General features: G+C 43.6%; 1 long non-coding RNA gene across 2 annotated transcripts in view; it reads right to left on the reverse strand.

Moving 5' to 3' along the window:
• The window catches only part of LOC121673337, a 32,813-nt gene that overhangs the window by 1,253 nt on the left and 11,649 nt on the right, over positions 1-19,911 (reverse strand). For both annotated transcript variants that reach the window (XR_006019182.1, XR_006019183.1), the window contains exons 2-3: positions 10,048-10,190; positions 8,447-8,648 (exon numbers count right to left, since the gene is read on the reverse strand). This is a non-coding gene — a long non-coding RNA (uncharacterized LOC121673337). The remainder of the gene's footprint in view (positions 1-8,446; positions 8,649-10,047; positions 10,191-19,911) is intronic.

Raw genomic sequence — 19,911 nt, forward strand, 5'->3', positions numbered from 1 at the left:
GAGCCTCTGTCTTGTCCTTAAGCATAAAGAAGCTCCACATTCAGCTCTGCTCTTTGAAGCTGAGACTAATTTCTCCTGCTTAGGGATCCAAGTAAAATCCAGAACGGACCTCTGGATGCAAAAATAAGCAAGTAGGCATACAAATTCCAGCTTGGACACCCAAGATAAAGTTTTCCAAAGCCCTCTGTACTGCTTCCCCCAAACTTTTCTGGTAATAGGTATTCACCACTACCTTCAATTACAGTATCAGACCATTGCTTCTACCAACATCTCCCTGACAACTTTGATCAAACCTGCAGCACTGCAAACAGTGCTGATGGCAATGCCTCACCTCAGCAAGCTGACTGGGAGAAGAGTTTGACAGCTGTCCCTGGAAAATCTCACAGGTCCCTCCAAAATGAAGTCAGAGGAGAGCAAATGAGTCCTGCTGTGCTCTGGATCAGACCTGCTTTCATGCACGGACTGAAATGGATATTTAAAAGTCCCAAGATATGGCAATAATCTGGAATTCAGTCTCCATGGGATGTTTGGTGATGTGTGAACTTTTGTGGGAGCATTTGCTCCTCTGGAGAAGCAGACACAGAATTTCAACAGAGCAACTCTTTAGAGCCAGATCTGCAGAGGTGCATGGGGAAGGGATGTTTGCAGAGATCCTTACAGCATTTTTTCAGGATTCCTCCTTCCAGGAGGCAGTGCTGCCTGCCCTGTTAGAGGCTGGACTCAGCCTTCCTGTGCTTGTTGGGTTTGTACCCCGAGCTGAAGGGTCTTCAAGCCTGATGGGCCCTGTGGGCTGTGCAAGAGCTGCCATCCACTCTCAAAGGCCATCTCTGGGATGTTCCTCTCTGGAGATCCTACCCTGCAGAGTCAGGGCAACATGGGCCTGACCTCAGATGAAAGTTGTATTGCTTCAGTTAAAGATGCTTCATTTTTAACTCCTTTTATTGCCTCTGATTTTTTTTTTTTTTTATCCAAGGGAGCTTGTGCTAGTTGACACAATAGATTAAACCATGAGTCGTAGTAGAAGAATCCTGTGTTTTATTATCAGGGATAAATAATATCTCCCCCAGAGGAAAATGGGAGAACACAAGGTCACCCAGCATGCCCAGAGCGGAGCCTGAATAGAAGCTGTAAGTTGCTCCAGCCTCCTGTGCAGCCTGAGCTTCGTTCTGAAGGCAGAGGGGTTTATTCTTCAAAGTACCACTTTCCTTTGCTACCTGCAGACAAATAGGTTGCTCTAAGATGCGTTCCACGAGCTGATTTTTGATTCATGAAAGCCTGAACCAACACTGATCATAAGAGAATTGACAGTGATCGTAAAATATGAAAGGTTTTTAAGAAGGACTCTACATCATACTGAGGTCTGCAGCAGGATTTCTGCTTCAGAGCCGGAGGGGCCAAATGCATCCCTGGTTTATTGATGAAAACGTGGAAGTGAAAGCAGCAAAAGCAGAATTGTGCCCCTGTATGTTCAAGGCTACCTAATGCCACAGAAGCTTTTAGGAAATCTACCACTTTAAGCATAAACACAAGACAATTTTGTTCTCATGCAATTTTCTTGCCAATGCTTTTTCTTAAAAATCTGTACAGCTGTCATATAAAATATGCCTGGGTTTGTTCTAATTTAGATTACGCATATTTGTCCTCAGTGAATGATTGATTAAGTGCTCTGATCTTGACTGCTATATTAGCAGCAGGGTATCTGTGCAAGAGGATTGGGAAGCTCATTGGATAAATGGTAGAGATGAAATCTTAGCTGTTACAGATCTGCGTTTCTTGTTCACAGCCAAGGCAAATGCTGTCTTCTGTGCAATAACAAACATGCTTTGTAATGTGTTCCAGGATAGTGCTGAGCCTGACTTTGTTTCCTCATGGAGGGGCTTTAAGCTGTCACAATACCGTGGCACCAAACCCTTCGTGTCACAGATCTCACTGCAAAGAGGGTATCTCTGAGTTCACTGGATCAGTTGTGATTTACGCTGATGTAACTCAAAACAAAATGTGTCTCACTGACATCTGCGGAGCTGCTCAGATAAAACCAATACATAAGCAAAATTAGGGGAAAAATAAGATCTTTCTGTGAAACCGAGCTCATTCAAAGCAGCAAGCATGGCTTAGCAGGACTGACCAAAATGGAAAACCTCCTTCAGGGGTTAGCTACCCTGTCAATCTCACTTTACCATCACTGACCCTGAGCTGGGAGCAAATACATTGTTACCTACAGGAGCTGGGAGATATTTTCTTGCTTATTTGTATAATCTTAGGTTCTGTACTTCTTACAGGAAATTATATCAATTTATGTTTTGTCATCTTTTCATTTGTTCGTGTTTATGAGCTAGAATGGACACAACTAAAGGTACTTGAAAACACCAACTTAAAAAAAAATCCACTTTATTTTTCTTTAATGCATCTTCATTTCTACACTGGTCTATTGCATTGTCTTTGCAACACTGTAGCACTGAGAAGGTGTGGTAACAGAACAGGCAATTATGAAAAGAAAGGAGGATTTTTTTTTTTTCTCCTTTTCTCTTTCTGAATCATTTCCCTGACCTTCTTGGAGGTGTAGAGAAAGCTTCCAAAACCATCAGAATAAATAGGTTGTTTACTGTGATGTTTTCAGCCTTGGAAAAAAAAAAAAAAAGAAGATAAAGAATAAAGAAAAGAAAATCCCTATACCCGCTGTCTTCCAAAAGGAGACAGATCAAGTGTGAACTCTAGAGAAAATATTCCAAAATCTGAGCATGATGCTGTCACAGCAAAGCAGAGTAAAACAGAAAAAAGCTAAACAAAAAGTGACCCCAGGGGGACTCAGCACCCTCCTTCTTATCGTGGACTTGGGGGGGAAAAAAAGGGGCAGGTTGCAGAAATACCAAAACAAGGGGATTTATCTTGGCAAAGACTCTGTCCCAGCCTGATTTCCCGTGATTAGGGTATCATGATTGCCGGTGTCTGCACTGATGTGCTCCCAGCCCCTGCACACGCGGGGACAGGATCTCAGGTGACCCCTGAGCGATCCCGGCCGCCCAACGCGAGCCCTTTCCCGGGGAAAACCATGGCCTGCAGCCACGGAGGGAAGTGCTAAGCTGTGTTAATGATGCTGTGTTATCATCAGGCTCTAATGCTGCCTGGGATGGATGTCACCGCTGTGTATGTTCCTGCAGATCAGTTGGTAATTACACTTGGATCCAAAGTAATTACGCTGAGACTTGCACTTCGGTTTAGGAGACAGAAATAACCATGCACTCGCCTGGTCCCACACGTAGCACTTGTGATGTAATTTAATAGCCAGCTACTAACATGAAAGTAAAGAGGCATTTCTCTTGTATTTATGCCCTTTTAAATTAAACATCGGTGTTTTTCCCTGTGAAAGGAGCACTGTGCCACTGGTCTACTTTTCCTGCTCAAGCGCCCTCCTCTTTTCCTGACAAAATGAAATACACCGAAGGAAAATAAATATTTATGAGCTCCTCCTGGGGGGTGATTGTTTTGACGCAGGTCTTGCTTTGGCTTCACTCTCTGCCCTATTTAAAATTTCGTCAGGGAAAAGCCGTCCTTCTAAAGGCTGGAGGAAGATGAGGCATTTGGATGAGTTTTGTGGTCTCTGGGTGGGGAGCAGAGGGACCAACCTTCCTTTTGGAGGTTTTCCAGGTCACATCTGCCAGTGTGTTTCCTCTTTACCCTCCCAACACTAAACACCTGGACAGCTGTAGCACTGCATTAAGCACCTATTTTTGACGAGGAGCTCAGAGGCGAGGGAGGCAGCCGGGTGCCTGGAGCCCACCTGCAATGAGAACCTTCCCTGTCTGCAGTTCTGTTTCCCAACTGTCCATCAGCAGAGCACACAGCTTTTTTCTCATGTAGAATCCTCTTGTGCATTCCCAAATAAGCCAAGACTCTGCAAATATTCCCCTTCCTTCAGGGTGAGGAGCTTACTTTGGTTAGGAAAAGAAAGAGTTTACTGGGATCTCTTTCTTTTTGGCAATGTCTGGGTAATCATTGCTCGTGATAATGCCACCCCAGATGTTGAAACATCTCCTGTTTTAATTTTACCCAGAAGATAATTTCCCTTAGAAATCATGTGCAAATCCCCTGTTCTAATTTAAGAATTAATTCAGTACACTAAATCTTAGCTCTTCATCCTGGAAATGTTTTGCAGTGTCTGTTAACCCTTTGCAACAACAGCAACCAGCCCAAGTGGGGGATGTAGAGCTGTAACTAAGTCTGTCTCTCACACCAAGCTCTTTTTGAGGCCAGTACACAATATTTTGAAGCCTAGGCACCTAGAGCCTACCTGCTTATATGATTTCCTTGTCCTCAGAGAATAACAAGCATAGATTAATTTGTTGTTGCACTTATGGGGGGAGACACACCAGTGGTCCCACACACCGCACTGCAGTGGTGCCTGGAACTGCCATCTCACCCACCATCAGGGCTTCGACAGATGCTAGGAATGAAAATAGGATGATTCCACATTTAACCAGACATGGAGGAGAAAGAGGAGCTGAATGGTTTGGCTGAACCTGTGTAAGAAATGCATGGGAGAGCTGGGAACACATCACACTTCTTCAGAGTCCTGGATGTGGGTCAGTAGTACCTGACCATCTCTCCCTCCCTGGGTGGGCTCAGGCACACAGAAGTTCACACCAGTACTACTAGATAAAAGTACTGCTGGTGTGAACTGCTTCATGCCTTTGCTGGGCTTTCTTCATTTAATTTACAACGGAAAGTGTGTCACACTCCAGACCGGGCATTTTCCTGCCCTTCCACGTTGTGACAATCCTAAAGCATCACAGCCTTTATACTGAAAGTCTTTGACTGCCATTGAAAAGAGTGAAGAAAATAAAGAGGCCAAATCTCTGAATTTCCCCCTGATATGTGAGATCAGAGTGCAGTCCAGCACACCTTTTGTGGAGCAGGATGCTCCAAAAAAAATTTCCTGGTTCCTAGCAGAACAATATAACTTTATCCCATCCCAGTGGTAATACCCAGCAACTGCCTCATGCAACGTGAAGCTGCATTTGGGATTCCACTGGTTTTACTGGGGGTGGTTGTGTTTGCACAAGCAGCACCTCATGCACTTTGCAGAGCAGAGTGCCAGCCAAGGACCTGCTCCAAAGAGGATTCATTCGGAATCAGCTTTGATAATCATCATAAGGTGGTAATAGGTGATTAGAGCCAGGTTATTCCAGCATCTTCACCATCACCCCCTAAACTCCTGGATCCTGTACTGACACTGTGCAGCAACTTGTCGTCAGAGGAGAAGAATGATGCAATCCACTCCCCAAATCCTTTCTCTTTCATTTCAATGAAATAGACTGGGAAAATATTGCTGTGTCCTTGTGGTCCTTAAGCAAAGGAGGCTGCATTTGTGCTACCCTGAATTTCGGCACACTGACAGGCTGGATCTGCTGGCCCAGCAGTCCAAGCATGTGCATTGGTTATTATTCCTCCTGATGAATTCACTTGGGGGATCTGCTCCTTGAATGCAAAGCTCTCAGGTCAGAACAAATGGAAAATGCATTACACAGAGCGTGACATGCTGTGAGTCCCAGAAATGTGTTCAGATACGTCCATAGGCAGTGGGATAAAGCTGTTCCTTTATCTCACAGTTGCTGATGGAATCTCCTTCTAGAAACCTGTTTTTGCATCAGCAATGGCTATTTGCAGTGAATTACTGGAGTTTCTTGTATTTATTACATATTGAAATATAACAAGCTTAAATTACAGCTTTGTTCTAATTTTGATTAGTGGGGAACATGACAAAAAAGACCCAATATCAAATCTGAAATATTTAGAAAGCCTTTCTCTAAAAAAAACGAGAACTTGAAGTGTTTTGATAGGAAAGCTAGCTGCAGTTTTCCAACAAAAATTTTCATGCAACATCTCAGGATCTTGATCCCGAAACGGAACAATTTGTGGTGTCTGAGGCCCTGATCCTGCCACGAAACATGTACTGGCTGGTTCTGTGGGAGTTTTCGCCTTTCTTCAGCAAGGCAGAGACAGAGTTTAGTGTTATTTAGTGAATTGTCACAAGGCAAGACACAGATATTCTCACCCAACCCACTGATCTTTCTAGAAGACTTTATATATCATTTGTTTTGCTGTTTTCATTTGCTTTGCTGCTTTCCTGAGTTACAGGATACTACATTCTCATTCAGGGTGTTCCATATTTATCTTCGAAGGAACAGAACTGTGTTTCCAGACATGTTTTGCAGCTCAGATCAACATGCACAAGTCTTGGTCCCACCATTATTCTCCCAAATGTGTAGGATGTGGGAAGCTGAGGTGTGGATGTGTTGACATAATCAAGATTCAAGTGGGCAGAAGTTCACTGTTAGTTTGGCGGCCTGGGAGAGGTGTCCTGGTGTCTGCTGGAGGTGGGAGCAGAGGTCCTGTGCAGCAGCAAGGAAGGAAATATCTCAGCAATAAATGATGCCCACTGTCAGCACTGATCATGCCTCTCTGTGAACGCTCAACCCTGGCACCTCTTGCTCCCAGGACCCAGCTCCCAAGCTCAGTGTTTGAGCTGAGGACAGTGAGCATTGGCACAATCGAACATCTTCTTTTCCCTCCCTTCATTTCCCCTCCCACAGGGGAAAAAAACTTGGGTTTAAAGTCTGCTCTTGTTTGATAACTTCCCTTAACTACCAGCTAAATAATACATGAACACTGAGCCTCCATGCTGACTGATGACTCCCTCTCCTGACCCTGTTTTATTTTTATTGCTTGGCTCGGGCCAGTTCCTTCAAGTCCTGAATCATCAGAACAGAGACCTTGAGGTATTCCAGGCAAATCAATCCCTGGCCCATTGACATATTGCTTTAGCTAACCAACCATACAACTTCGCTTTTCCCTGATAATTTCTCAATTAATTGCTTTTCAGCTCTCATTTGTTACAAGGTCAGGCTGTGACTGGACTTGTACATTCCCATCTCTGATAAACTTTCCTGGTCCCCTAATCAGCCACGACTGGGATTTTAGTTCCATTAACTTATTCATCATCCAGACATTTTCATCTTGGGGAGCTTGACTTTTGATTGTATCAGGAGTATCTTCAATTATTTAAGAGGACTTAAAATTGCCTTCTTACCTAAAAGGAAAATGCATTTGGAGCCCTGAAAATTGATCATATTGGACCAGTGTCTTTTGGATGTTCATATGTGCAAGCCCATGTTAAAAAAAAAGCTCCTGCATGGCCAGAACAGAAGAATTTGCTGCTGGTGAACATGTGTGTGCATGAGGCTGACTCTATTAAGATGTCAGCTATAGGGGAATGACAGTGTGCTGATGACTGGTGGCTTACTAATGCTAAATCACGCCTGAGATTCTGTTCCATGATGTCAAACATTGATTCAGTTTCTGTGGGAAGTTATGCAAATGCCAGAGCCCTTCAACGAGATCTGAGACTGAAATTGCAAGCAAAAAAACCCCTAATAATAAAAAAAATTGCTTCCCTTCTCCTGGCAAGAAATCTTTTTGGAAAATCTTGAAGGGAGCTGCTGCAGGAAGGGGGTGCATTTTGAACAGGTCCCCACAGGCAGAAGGGCTCGTAGGACCCTTCTTCAGCTTTGGTGAGAGCTGGGAGCCACATCCTTCTCTTCTGCTGCATCCTTCTGTCTGGGGCTGTGCTTCACCTTTGCAGCAGCTGGTCCAGTCCAAGGCAGCAACGCACTAGAGCCATTTTCCACAAAATTTGTCTTTCAACAGAAGCAGCAGGCCACGTTACACAACAAGATGCCTCCATCCCAGCTCTTCTCCACGCCCCTCTTCCCACAGTTCACATCCAGGCAAAGCTCCTAAGAGCCTGCAAGATTCTCCCAAGGGCAAAACTGGTGGCAAAACCAGACAAACTGGCATCAGCTGGGAAATGGTGAATTTCTGAGCACAGTGATGGGACAAAGGAGTCTAGAATCCCACCTTGCTCTTTGTACCAGGCTCTGTGGCTTTCTCTTTGACTGAACCCCACCTTCCTAGGGTGGAACTGGGGAACTGTTCTAGATTATCTGAGTGCTTCAGGCTCTGAAGAATATGCAGAGAGAGGTCAAACTGTATTGACAAGCTGTCTAGGAGGAAATGCTGGTTTAATATTGGCAAGAAAAGACTACTGCATATTTAAAAGGAGCCTCTTCTTCCAGGAAATGTGGTCTTGTTTCAGTTCCCTTTCTGCTGAACATGGGTGGTAGCTTTTATCACCCATGATTTCATTGCAGGCCACAGAATGATGGATTTTTCTGGCAGAACTATATGCTCACACTTTTGAGTGCAAATTTTCATAATTCACTTAAAAAGAAAAGCTCACATTATCAGTGAGAAAAGACTAAAAGCACAGAAAATTGAAAAAAAACTGCACCAGAAGTGCCTTGTGATGAAGGAAAGTGCAACAGCAACAACAGTATGAACTCTGGGGTGTTGCTTTGCTTGTTTTTCCCCCCAAACTCCCATAACTCACCCATCCCACTGGAAAAAATACGCCCTTTCTTGACGCATCAGCAAGAAGGGCCTTTCCATGGTCTCTGTCTCTTCCTGTCAATGATGTACCAGAAGGCACCAACACTTGGAGGACGTGAAGAAACATACAGTTCTTTCCCCTCCTGTTGCTAGGATTCACAGCTCTACCCCACGACTTTCCGGGGCTTCAGCTCCTATTTTGGCTGTAGGGAAAAAGAAAGAAACCTTGTTGCTTCCAGGCTTTCTGCAGAAGGCTTGAGCAGCTCCAGTGCCAACCCTTATAATATTGCTACAGTCAGACATAAAATCTTAATGCACAATAGTGCCTTGGATCTCACATTCTTCTGAAAAAGGTGAGTCCCCAGTAGTAAATGAAATATTAAACATTATTAAATATGAAACAGCTAAACCTGGATTCCATTAAAATGAATCTTTCATGGTTTTCCTGGTTTCTTTTTCCCATTCCTTTTTTTTTTCCCCCAGGGACCACAGCGATCTCATGAGCTTTTATGTGTCCTTTTAAAGGCAGAAAAATCACAGATAATTTAAGTGTATTCTATTCAGATTTATTTTAGCCAGAAAACAAATCAAGGCAGTGAAACTCTCACTTGGTCGCATCTCTCTGACTGAACTATTCAGCAGTCAATATCAAAGGCTCACCTAAAGATACTCTTGTAATGCCTGCTGACATGTGCCACCTATTTAGAAATCTTGTACCCAGTTACACACTCTACTTTCATTTAGAATGGCTTTAATCTTCCACCATACACTAAAAAAACACGCTCTTATTACATAGGATGCATTTTGAGCTGGTTTTGCTGCTCCTGCAGGTTTTCTGGGAGTTAAACTCTGTCTGAGGTGAGTGCCCACATGGGAGCTGGCAGCTGGGCATCAAAGGGAATGTCTGGGAGAAAAAATCTGCGATTTTACAGAGCTGCCCTTAGATTGGCTGATGACACAAACTTGACTGAGAGTGTGACTGCACTGGTAGCACAGGGCAGTCAACAGGACAAGCCAGGACTCAATATCATCACTGTATTTCATGACTGTAGTATTTGCACCTCAAAATTTGTAAATATATGGCAATCTGTGAATCTCTGGTGCTGGAGCAAACCAAAGGTATGTCCTTCTCATGACATGTATGTATGTCCTTGCTTTCAGAATTTAAGCCCTTTCTGCTATTATTAACTTCCGTATTTGAAAAGGGTTGGTAGAAATTTTGAGAAGAGGATGGGAAAAAGAGCTCTTGGTCTTGCTAAGAGGATGCCAGAGCCTGAATCTGTGTGAGAGCATTCCCTGGCTCTGGCTGGGAGACTGCTGGATCAGGCTGGGTCTGGTGGGAGGTTGCATCTCCAGCGCACACCTTAATTCTTGACTTGCTGCTGCAAAACATGCATGAATTAATCTGCAGACACATTTCTGGACTGGAAGGCAATAAGTACTAAGAAAGACAAGTTAAAATGGCAAGGAAGGTAGAAGGCCATTAATTATTCATGACTACTGTTCCATTTTGTGCAAAAAGCCTTTCTGCCTTGCTTTCCATTTTGCTTTGCTTGGGTCACTTCTGAGGCCCAGCAAAGGAGATTTAAATGGACTCCCCACCTCAGGAGCTCGTGCTGATGGTTCCCTTGCACCCAGCTGGGTTTTGCATCTCTCCCTCCAGGAATTCAGCAGAGTGGGGTCCTGCAGCAAAGTGGGAAAATCCACACTCTGCCCTGGTTCAGAGTGTGCCATTTTTCAGATTTCTAAAAAAAAAAAGAAAAAAAAAAGAACAGTAAATGGTACAAGGTTATTTTCTGTATTTAAATACGCTAATATTTTCTTTTTGGTGTGGCTCTGCATCAGCTGAGATGGCAAGAGCATCCCACCAGCAATGGCCTTCTGGCAGCCTGACCAGAACATACACTCTTGGTCTGGTTTTGTGAGGGCTTTTTTTGCTTTTTTCTGGCCTGACACCCTTGGAAGAGAGAGCAGCGACTCCAAACTGCATTATTTATTTATTTTAATGAACTGCCTTTGGCCAGCTCATGTTTGGACCACAAAGATTTCAGATTGCCTCAGAGCACCAGAAAACATGCTGCAAACTGCTATGAAGCTGAGACACGAACATGTCAAATAAGTGATCCACATGAGAGTAGATAGACATGACATTTAGTAATCATCTTTCTTGGACAAAATGGGGCATTGCTGTCACTTTAAGTAAATCTCAGTCAAATTTCTGGCATTTTACCATAGGGGAAGCAGAAGGCATAATAGTAAATTTCTCTTTAAAAAATATAAAAGATCAACCTTGGGAAAAAAATATGGTTGCCACAATTTAAGGTGCAATACCTCATCCTAGCTCGGCCAGCCGTTTCCTGGCTGCTGATATCAATATGTCACTCCTAATGTTTACTGATGTTCACTTTATAAATTACTTTTCCTCACTGTCAGAGTATCTGTCACTGGCTTCTCTTCCCCCTCTTTGCCTCTCATCTCCTTTAATAAAGATTAATATCTTTGAGGTTAAGTAAAAAGATCACATACTACGTAAATCACACACATAGGTCTGCTATTTAAAAAAAAGATGAACATGTAATTGCTGAGATTATGTGAGCAAATTGGGTAATTCCTGGCCTAAATGAACAGAGTTGGCTTTTGTGGGATCAGTTAATCTAAGTGCACATTCAAATAAAGAGTATTTTGTGCAGGCATTTGAGCTTCTGAAGGTTCCACTGTTGAAGAAGTGTAGATGTTCAAAGCAAAAATTGGTGAGTTTAACTTCTACAGCTTCTCTGAAGTTTCAATATGTTTAAAAGACATACAGAATGGGGATTCTCTAAAAATGTGGCGCACTGGCTTTCCATATTTATAGTCCACCAGTGACTTCTATATTAAATGGTTTCAGTCTATGAGTCCAAACAAGATTTTTCAACCTGTCACTCCTGCAGCTCAGCCTGGTACATGAAATGCTAAACATGTTCAGGGTGCTTTGTACATCTTCCTTGACAAACACCTGCAGTAATGACTCCAGAATGAATATTTAGCTGGCAATTTTATGGATGAAGCACAAACCAGTTATTTTGGCTTTGCAACGCTAAGAGCAGTGAACGTGCACTTGGTTTTTAAACTGCAAGATGCAGCTTGGAAGACACAGTGAAGGAGATGATGGACCCTTCATATAAACTATGATCCAGGTAAGGTTTGCCTGGCTAGGAACTGCAGGATCAGACCAAAACATAGGATCATACCTATGTACCAAAACCTACAAGATCAGAATAAAACAGCTGCTGTAGAGGTCAAACTTAGGCTCATTTTTCTGACCACTGCCTTTGCTGTGCATGTAGGACAATTTTGTGGTAAGGGTGGAAGATACAGATTCATGGTCCAATGCAGACACTTCCTGCAGACTTCCCAGCCAGGCTCCATGGGGCAGACCTAATAAAGCAGGGAACATCTCAAAAGGGATTTCAGCCCTTCTTCCTGATCCATTAACCTGAAGTCCTTCCCTTTTTGGCACTCCAGCTTTGGTGTTTGAGCTCTCTGATACCCTCAGCAGTAATTCTGCATATCCTCAGATTTACCACAGTTCTGGTGTGGCTGAGCCACTCAGTTTGTGGTTTGTACATCTGACCCATTGGGAATTTGCACACAAAGGCTCTTCTGCTCTCTTCCAGGCACTGGAATTTCTCTGAAAGTGGTGGAGACTGAGCACAGGACACTGGAGATCCAGGTCTTGTGTTGTCTGGGAGGCCCCAGACCCACCTTGTTGCACAGGGCAGCATCTTCTTTTCTGCACTGTGGGTGTTTTGCATTTTGCATGGTTGTGTGTGGAGGTGATCTGGCTCCTCTCCATCTTGCCCCTTTGAGAAGCATCCCTGGAAATGGAGAAAACCCTGAGGACATGCTGGATCAGGAATGGAGCATGAAAAGGGTTGCAGCTTTGATGAAGACACTTCTTTAGGAGTGGAGCATTTTGGTTGTGTTTTGTTTTTTATCCAGAAGCAGTTTGACATAAATTGTTGGATTTAACCCCTAAACTCTGAGTAAAACCCAACTCCAGATGTCAAAGGTGACATCCCTGTCAGTGCCCAAACCACAGCCTCCTCTTTGAGCAGGTACATTTTGCTGTGTTGTGAACTCCAGTTCAGGGAGAACTGCAGTTCCTGGGTCTGCAGGGATGGGACAGTTTGAGAGGCAGATCTCATGCAAAGGACACTGATGGTGCTCTTTAGATTCACACAAAACCTTCCAGCTATCGGCAAGCTACAAAAAAAGAGTTGGTACCAAAAGCCAGTTCCTGAAGGGAGAATTGTGTGTGTTATTCCTCTCCAGTGCACAGACAAAACTAATGTGCTCAGAAGATGACTCTGAAACTGCCTTTTGTTGTATTTTGTAGGATTTTCTATTTGCAATAACTACTGTGTGATTTTATTTCTAGGAACTAGATTATTTTACAATAAAGGCAAAGAACCTCCAATCATTTTAGCAAGCAAAGAAAAAACACCTCTAAACGTTCCAAGAATATTACAAAACATCCTAAAACCAACTTAGTTTTCACTCACATGATTGATATGTGCACTATTTTACTGCACAACACTGTTTTTCTTACACAGAATTGTTTCTTTCAACTATAGCTAACTTGATTCTCTGTGTAGCAGGATCTGAGGCCAGTAAACCATGAAGAAATTTTACACTGCAGACTGCAGCAAGCAGAGGTCTCTCTAGTGAAGGCATTATTTTACAAAATGATGGATGTGCATATTTATTTGCTCTGTGACTTCCACGTCAGGTTTGTCATATTTCCTCAAATTACTAGTTAAACCAAGGTTTTGAGTTTTGTTTTGTTTTTGTTTCTGCTGAAGCCTGCAGGCTCAATATACCTTATAAAAATCAAGCTGTAATTTATCTGCTCCATAGATCATGTGTAACAATAATCACTCTGGAGTCTGTGCCGGGTTCGGATGTCTGGCTTTGTTGGAAGAGATGTATGAAGTGAACAAAAAGCTTCCTGATTTTCATACTCCGCAATAAACCTGAAATATGGAGAGAAGTGAAACATGTATTTAAATTAAACCGAGGAATCATGACAAAGAAGGAGTACAGAGAAATACACTCACACCCAGACACATATTTCGCAATGACACAGTATTATTTCTCCTACCAGATGGACCTCTACAAGTTCTGTGCACTCCATGTTGCAGACATTCAGCAATCCAGGCAGTGAAACAATTTTCACCCTCAACTTGGACTTACCAGAACAGTGAATTGTTAACTTGCATTTTGCAGGGATAAAAATCTTTGCCAACATGAAAACGTAGGGACCCCCAAAAGGGTTCGTACTCGCAGGCACTGCCTGCAGTGTTTAAGTGCTACTTCACTCAGTATTCACTGCTCAGTGTTACTGCTTATTTCACATACATATGGGTAATTTTGGAAAGGCCACGAGAAAACCTCAGAATCTTTTTCTAGGTGTTTGCAAAAATAATAATAACAACAGGCTAAAATTATTAGCTGACCAACCCCGCCATATACAAACAGAAAACTCACTGAAGATTATCGTAGCTTTAATCCCCTCCACACTCACCCCCACCTCTGGGGAAGGCAGGGAATAATCATAATACATTGAAATATTTTTTATTGCCCGGGGTGGGCAGTGCCTCCCACAGCCAAACTGCCTTTTGCAAGGCATTTCTCTCCTTGTTTTGTTTGTCACAACACCGAGAGGATACGTGATTCATGTTGCACCTCCCCGTGTGGGGATGCAGAGCGGGTGCGAGACTGTGCGAGGCGCCTGCCGGGGCCACGCGCGTCCCTCGTCACCGCACGGGTTAATCAGCAGCCAGGCTCTGTCACCGCCGGGGCCCCAAGGAAGCCAAGCACTGGGAAAAGATTTCTGGTCCATTGGCTGTAGGAACACAGAGCTGCAGCAAGGCCCCGGCGTGAGGAAGAGAATGCAATTTTAAAATTAATTAATTCTCTGCGATGAACTTTGTCGGAGAGCTGCAGCCCCGCTCTGGTTGGGGAGGGGGGGTACCTCCTCTGCTCCCCAGACAATGCCATGCCTGGGACTGGGTGGGTAAAACACATCCTGGGAGGCATTTCCAAAAGCCCAGTTTCTGGTCAGTCTGCAGCCTGAGTTACAGGGCAAATCTGATTCTGCCTGCAGCTCCCCAAATTCTCTCTTGTCTTTTTTTTTTTAAAAAAATCCTAAATTGCTGTGGCACCGCCATTAAGAGATCCACCAGAAGCCTGGAAGAAGAGATTAGCACATACCAGAGTGACAGGGCTGCTGGGAAGGGGAAAAAATAGACAACATCAGTGCAATGTACCATTAAAAGTATGGAGTGACAGATGACAGTTGGTCTGTGATGGGGTGATTCAGCTAAATGGTAAACAGAAGGGCGAATTCTGATCTTGCTTATGCCAACATAAACCTTGGGCTGCAGAGGAGCTGCTTCGCGTCTCTAGGACCAGAGTGAAGCCCGTACAAGCTGTGACTCAGCCAGATAATCTCTGACAACTGTTAGCACCGTGGTAAATATGGCAACGTGGCAGGCTGGAAAAGGGGCTAAAAAAAGTTTCGCTTCCACACTTCCAAAACGAAATGTTTCAGAGGTTTTTTATCTCAGAACAACGTCTAAAATCTTGGTAGCAGTAATAGAAGTGGTTGAGAAATATTGAGGTAAAACATGTTGGGTTTTTTTTTTTCAGGTTGGATGAAATATTTTGACTGAGGCCAAATTAATGAGGTTGCTGAGCCAATGGAGTGAAAAGTCAGTTATCCCCATAAATTCCAGTCCCTCCGGAGTGGACCTGATGGACACTGTGCTCAACCATTAATGGTGATGTGGTGGACAGACACTAACTCATGTCTGCATGAGATACATGAGGAAAGGCTTTTAAAAAGAGGTATTTGCTAAGAGAATGTTGAACATTTGTTTTTGCTTCAAAAACACATTTTCAAAGAGAGGATCCCATCCAAAACATATGTTCCCTCCCTGTGTGGGCAGGCGTGCAAACACTAACGTGGGACCCAGCAAACTGCAAAGGAGAGCATGGAAGCCAAAGCTAAAACTCCCATCTCACTGCTGAGGCTTCCTCGTGATAAAGCTGCTGCTCTCAGGTACTGGCACCAAGAAAAGGGTGGGTTGGGCCTGTCCTGGCTCCTGGATGTCTGAACCCACTTGTCCCTTCACCCATTGGCACCATCTGGCACCACATTGTTTGCATTTGGTAAATGACAATGTAAAAACTATCGGGATGTGAACCTGTGCCACATTGCTGTTCTGATTAAGAGAATAAATTCCCTTCTTTCTTTCCATGGCTTCACTTTGTGAGGTATTGGTATTTTAACTTCAGTCCGCACAGCGCCTTGTTTCACCAGCAAGCTACTGTGGTATCTGCAGAACTGCAAATAAGCCATTTCTCATGGAAAATGTTGAATTTTTCACATTTTAGCTGATCTGAAAGGCACCTATGCACAGAGATATGGAGATCTGAAACACATCATCCTTGATGGGAAAGGCCATGAGAAGGGACTGTCCCATGGGGAGGCCTCTATGGCAGCTGCATCACCCTCCAATGCTTTAGGAAATTTAGCACCACTCAGTGTCATTTAAGATTTGGGGAAAAGTTTTGTTTTCCCCAAATCTTAAATCAAATTGCTTCCTCCTGTGAGCCCGACTCGAGATAGCAGTGAAAATGGGTCTAGAAAATAAAGCTCTGCACCTTATATAGGAAAGCTACCAGAAATATATGGATTGTGGAATTACTCTTTGCTGAGAAGGGAATTCAGATTTTATTCCTCCTATTGCGTTTTATTTCTTGTGTCATTACAGAATACACAAGCAGATTATTCCCCAGCCACAAAACAGTTGCAGCGAGATGCTGCAGTTGAAAAGAACAAAACAGGCAACAGTTCAACATTCTCAGTTAAGATCATTATGATACTATTAATGGATATTAATTTCTGTTTATTTTACAAATATTGGGAAACTAGTTTTCAAATTCACACCTCACCAAATGCTTTACAACAATGATTTGTTTCATTAATTTTATCAGCTGCATGCCTTGTTTTTTTATAGCATGTTCTTTGCTGAGAGACATTAATCTGATGGAGCATCCTAAGAGCCTGTGCAGAGGATCCAAGCTGATAAATGTTGGTGCACAGGCTGCCCACCACTGTCAGTTTTTCAATTTGCAGTGTAGTTGGGGCACATAATAAATTTCTGGGGGTTTTATTTTTATTTTACAGAAGCCTTGAAATTTTCCTGTGCATATTTTCTCACTGTTTTATCATATATATGAGCCCTCAACATCCAAATGTCAAATTCTGTGTGATATGGGTTAGGTAATAAACCCTATGGCATTATTTTTAGAATACCTATAAAAATAACTAACACAGTTTAAAGTCATGTCTTAGTTAAATATTCAGTGTAGAATTGGTTTCTAGCTGAATTCAGTAGCCACTATTTCTGAATTTCTCACTAATAAATATAAAATGCTAATGGAAAGTGAACAGGAAAATATTCTGCATATGCTAAATTGACCTTATATTCAAAATGCAAAAATGCTTATGGCACGTGGTTAAAAAAAAATAAAGTGGGTTAATGCTTACACCTGGAGAACAGTGAAGAAGAATAGTGAACTCTAAAGAGAGCAGTGCACACATCATTATTTAAAATATTTTCCTTAGTTTCTCAAGGTTTACAAAATGTCATGGCTTTCTCTAAAATGGCAAGAGCAGAGAGAGGCAGCCAACACTAAATTCTATTTCTGATTTTGATCCAGACTCCTTCTTCCTGCCCGTTTCTGGAGGATGTTCTGGAGCTGAGTGTTGCAGTGTTACCCCAGTGCCCCTGTACCCATCTCAGGGATGGGCAAGTGGCCCAAGGGAGCAGAGTCAGGTCCCTCCAGTGACACCAGCTCCAGGCCAGTCACATCTGGCACACAGATCATGCAACACTCACGTGCCAGGAGTTTTACAGCCCATTTATCGGGGGTTGCCCACATCCTTACACCTCCCAGGTGATGAACTCCTCCCCAGAAGGAGCAGGAAGCAGGACTGGAGGTCTGCACAACCTTCCTCCGAGTCAGGGCATGCCCTGGGTGAGGGTTTTACAGGCTGAGTGGAATCCCAAGTGGCTTTTGCTCTGCTCTTCCCTGTCAGTCTGCTGTGAATGCTCCCCTGGATGCTGAATTCCTCTGCTGAAACCTGGAGATGGAGCTAAAACTCACGCGCTGGGATTGGACCTCCTGCCACTGCGCTGAATCTGGGGTCTGTCGAGCACTGCCAGTGGTGGAGCAGTGCAGGAATGGCAGTGGGGAAACACTACAACAACAAATGGGTGCTACTGCATTCCCTCCCCTCCCTCCCAGTCCCTGGGCCAAATTTCTTTATTCCTTTCAATGCAACTCAAAACCAATGAAGTCAATAGAAAAACCAGTTAACCAGACCCTGACTCAGCCCTTGGTTTGCTTAATCTCCCGTGCTGTGGAGTTAACCCATGACACACTTTAGTTTACCTTCATGTCTTTCCCCTGAGTAGACAGAGAATCCTATTTTTCATATTTGTTTCCCTGGACCTTGGCCAGCTGAATAGAGGTCAAATACGTCAAGCTGGGTCTAAACTACAGGAAAAAAATGAGCTGCATTTCAACCTTTTTCTCTAGCAGAGTGACAATATAATTCATGTTTATATTCCTGCCTTCACCACCGTCCTGCTGTTTGACCTTGGTGAAGTCACTTCATCTTTTTGGACCTTCATTTCTCCTCCAGCTTGTTCCTTTTGTCTTTAGACTAATATGGGGCAAAAATAAACAAATATCTACGGGGTAAAACATGGCTTAGGCAGTGCATTGGCAATGTTACGACAAAGTGCTTCCACCTCCTGGACTTGAGGTCCAGGCAGAAGTTATGGAAAATAATACCAGCATAAATTCCAAGCATGGGATAAACATAAAGCAATGTGCTGTCCCCATGCATGCCATGGGTTTTCAGCATTGCCACCCAGATTAGCAGGCAGCTCTCTCTGGTGCACAGCAGCACCGTGCCCACTAATTCTGCCATGCAGCAGGAAAAGCTGGTTCTGGTGAGACTAGGAGCTGTGCAAATGTGAAATGCCTTCAGCTGAGTGAAACTCCCATTTTTATGGAGATATTTGGCTGCCTTCAGATCTAATTTCAGGATCCAAACTCCCCAATTTCCCCATAAGAATGTGTTCAAACATTGCTTGACTGCTATTCTCCCTTGCTCAGAGCTGGGAAGTCATCACAACTGATGAGGAGTCGTTATAAAGTTGACAATTTGCCCCTTCCCTTCGAAAACCCAATTCTGCAGAGCTTCATTCCTTTCAGCCCACACTGACTCTCATCCAAAGCCTTCCCTGCTGCTCGAAAGAAACCTGAAATTTCCCAACTGCAGGATTAAACTCATCCTCACCCCCTCCAAACAAACAAACAAACAAACAAACGACTAAAGAGGGAAGAAATTATCTCTACAGTAGGGAGATGAATGTAAAGAGCTTATATGTTAATCATTAGCAGAAAAAAAAATCCCAACTGAAGTCAGAAGGAAAGAAAAGAAGAGATAAAGGGGAAATACAGACACTGGAAGGGAAAAAAAGGTGAAAGCAGGAGAAACAAAGTGCCGCTATCAAGAGTGTTGTTTGTCTGCTCTGTGAGAGCGGCCAGAGCCCTGTCCAGACTGGGCGAACAGAATGACTCAACTTCTAAACTCCCGACAATTCCTGCAGTGCGTCCCCTGGGTCCCAGCTCTCCCACACCCCCTGGGTGGGGGTCACCCTGTGCTCTGCCTGGCAGGAACCCTGAGAGCTGGGAAGGAGGGAGGGAAGGAGAGAGGGAGGGCAACCCAAACCCAGCACCCCCCTGTGCCCTGCGAGCCCGTGATCTCCTTTATATCCATCACTTACTCAGCCATTCCTTTCTCCCCATGATGACCACTTGCAAAATAAAGGCAAATGTCTTGATATTTATTATTGTATTTTAATTTTTTTTTTTTTTTTTTTGGTATCCCTGGTCTGGAAGGAGTTAAAGTCATTATCTCCTCGATGTCCACCGCAGCACTGCATCCCCGCTGAGCTCCATCAGAGCTGCCGGGGCAGTGGCAGCGGTGACTTCACCTCCGTGCGTCGCAGCCTCGCGCGGTGCCCAACTGCTGGAGTTTGCTAATTTGTGTGTTTTCACTCGAGGCCTGCTGATTCAATCATTTTAAAGATGCCCATTTCTTCCAAGCCAGGGATTTTATGACTCTAAGGATTAGAAGCTGTTATCCCAACAAACCCTGGAGCTCTATATATTCTGATTTTATGGTAAGCTTCACTAATAAACTGTTTAAAACATATGCTAATTGTGTTTATTGTATTCTTTAATTATCATATGTATCATTAAAGATGTACTATCCCGTTTGGAATCCTAATACCTAATGCCCTCCTTTTATTTATTTATTTTCCTTTTTTTGGTATC

This window comes from Corvus kubaryi, unplaced genomic scaffold (assembly GCF_017639235.1).
Source record: "Corvus kubaryi isolate FWS band 111438036 unplaced genomic scaffold, C.kubaryi_AGA036_p1.0 134, whole genome shotgun sequence".
Lineage (NCBI taxonomy): Eukaryota > Metazoa > Chordata > Aves > Passeriformes > Corvidae > Corvus > Corvus kubaryi.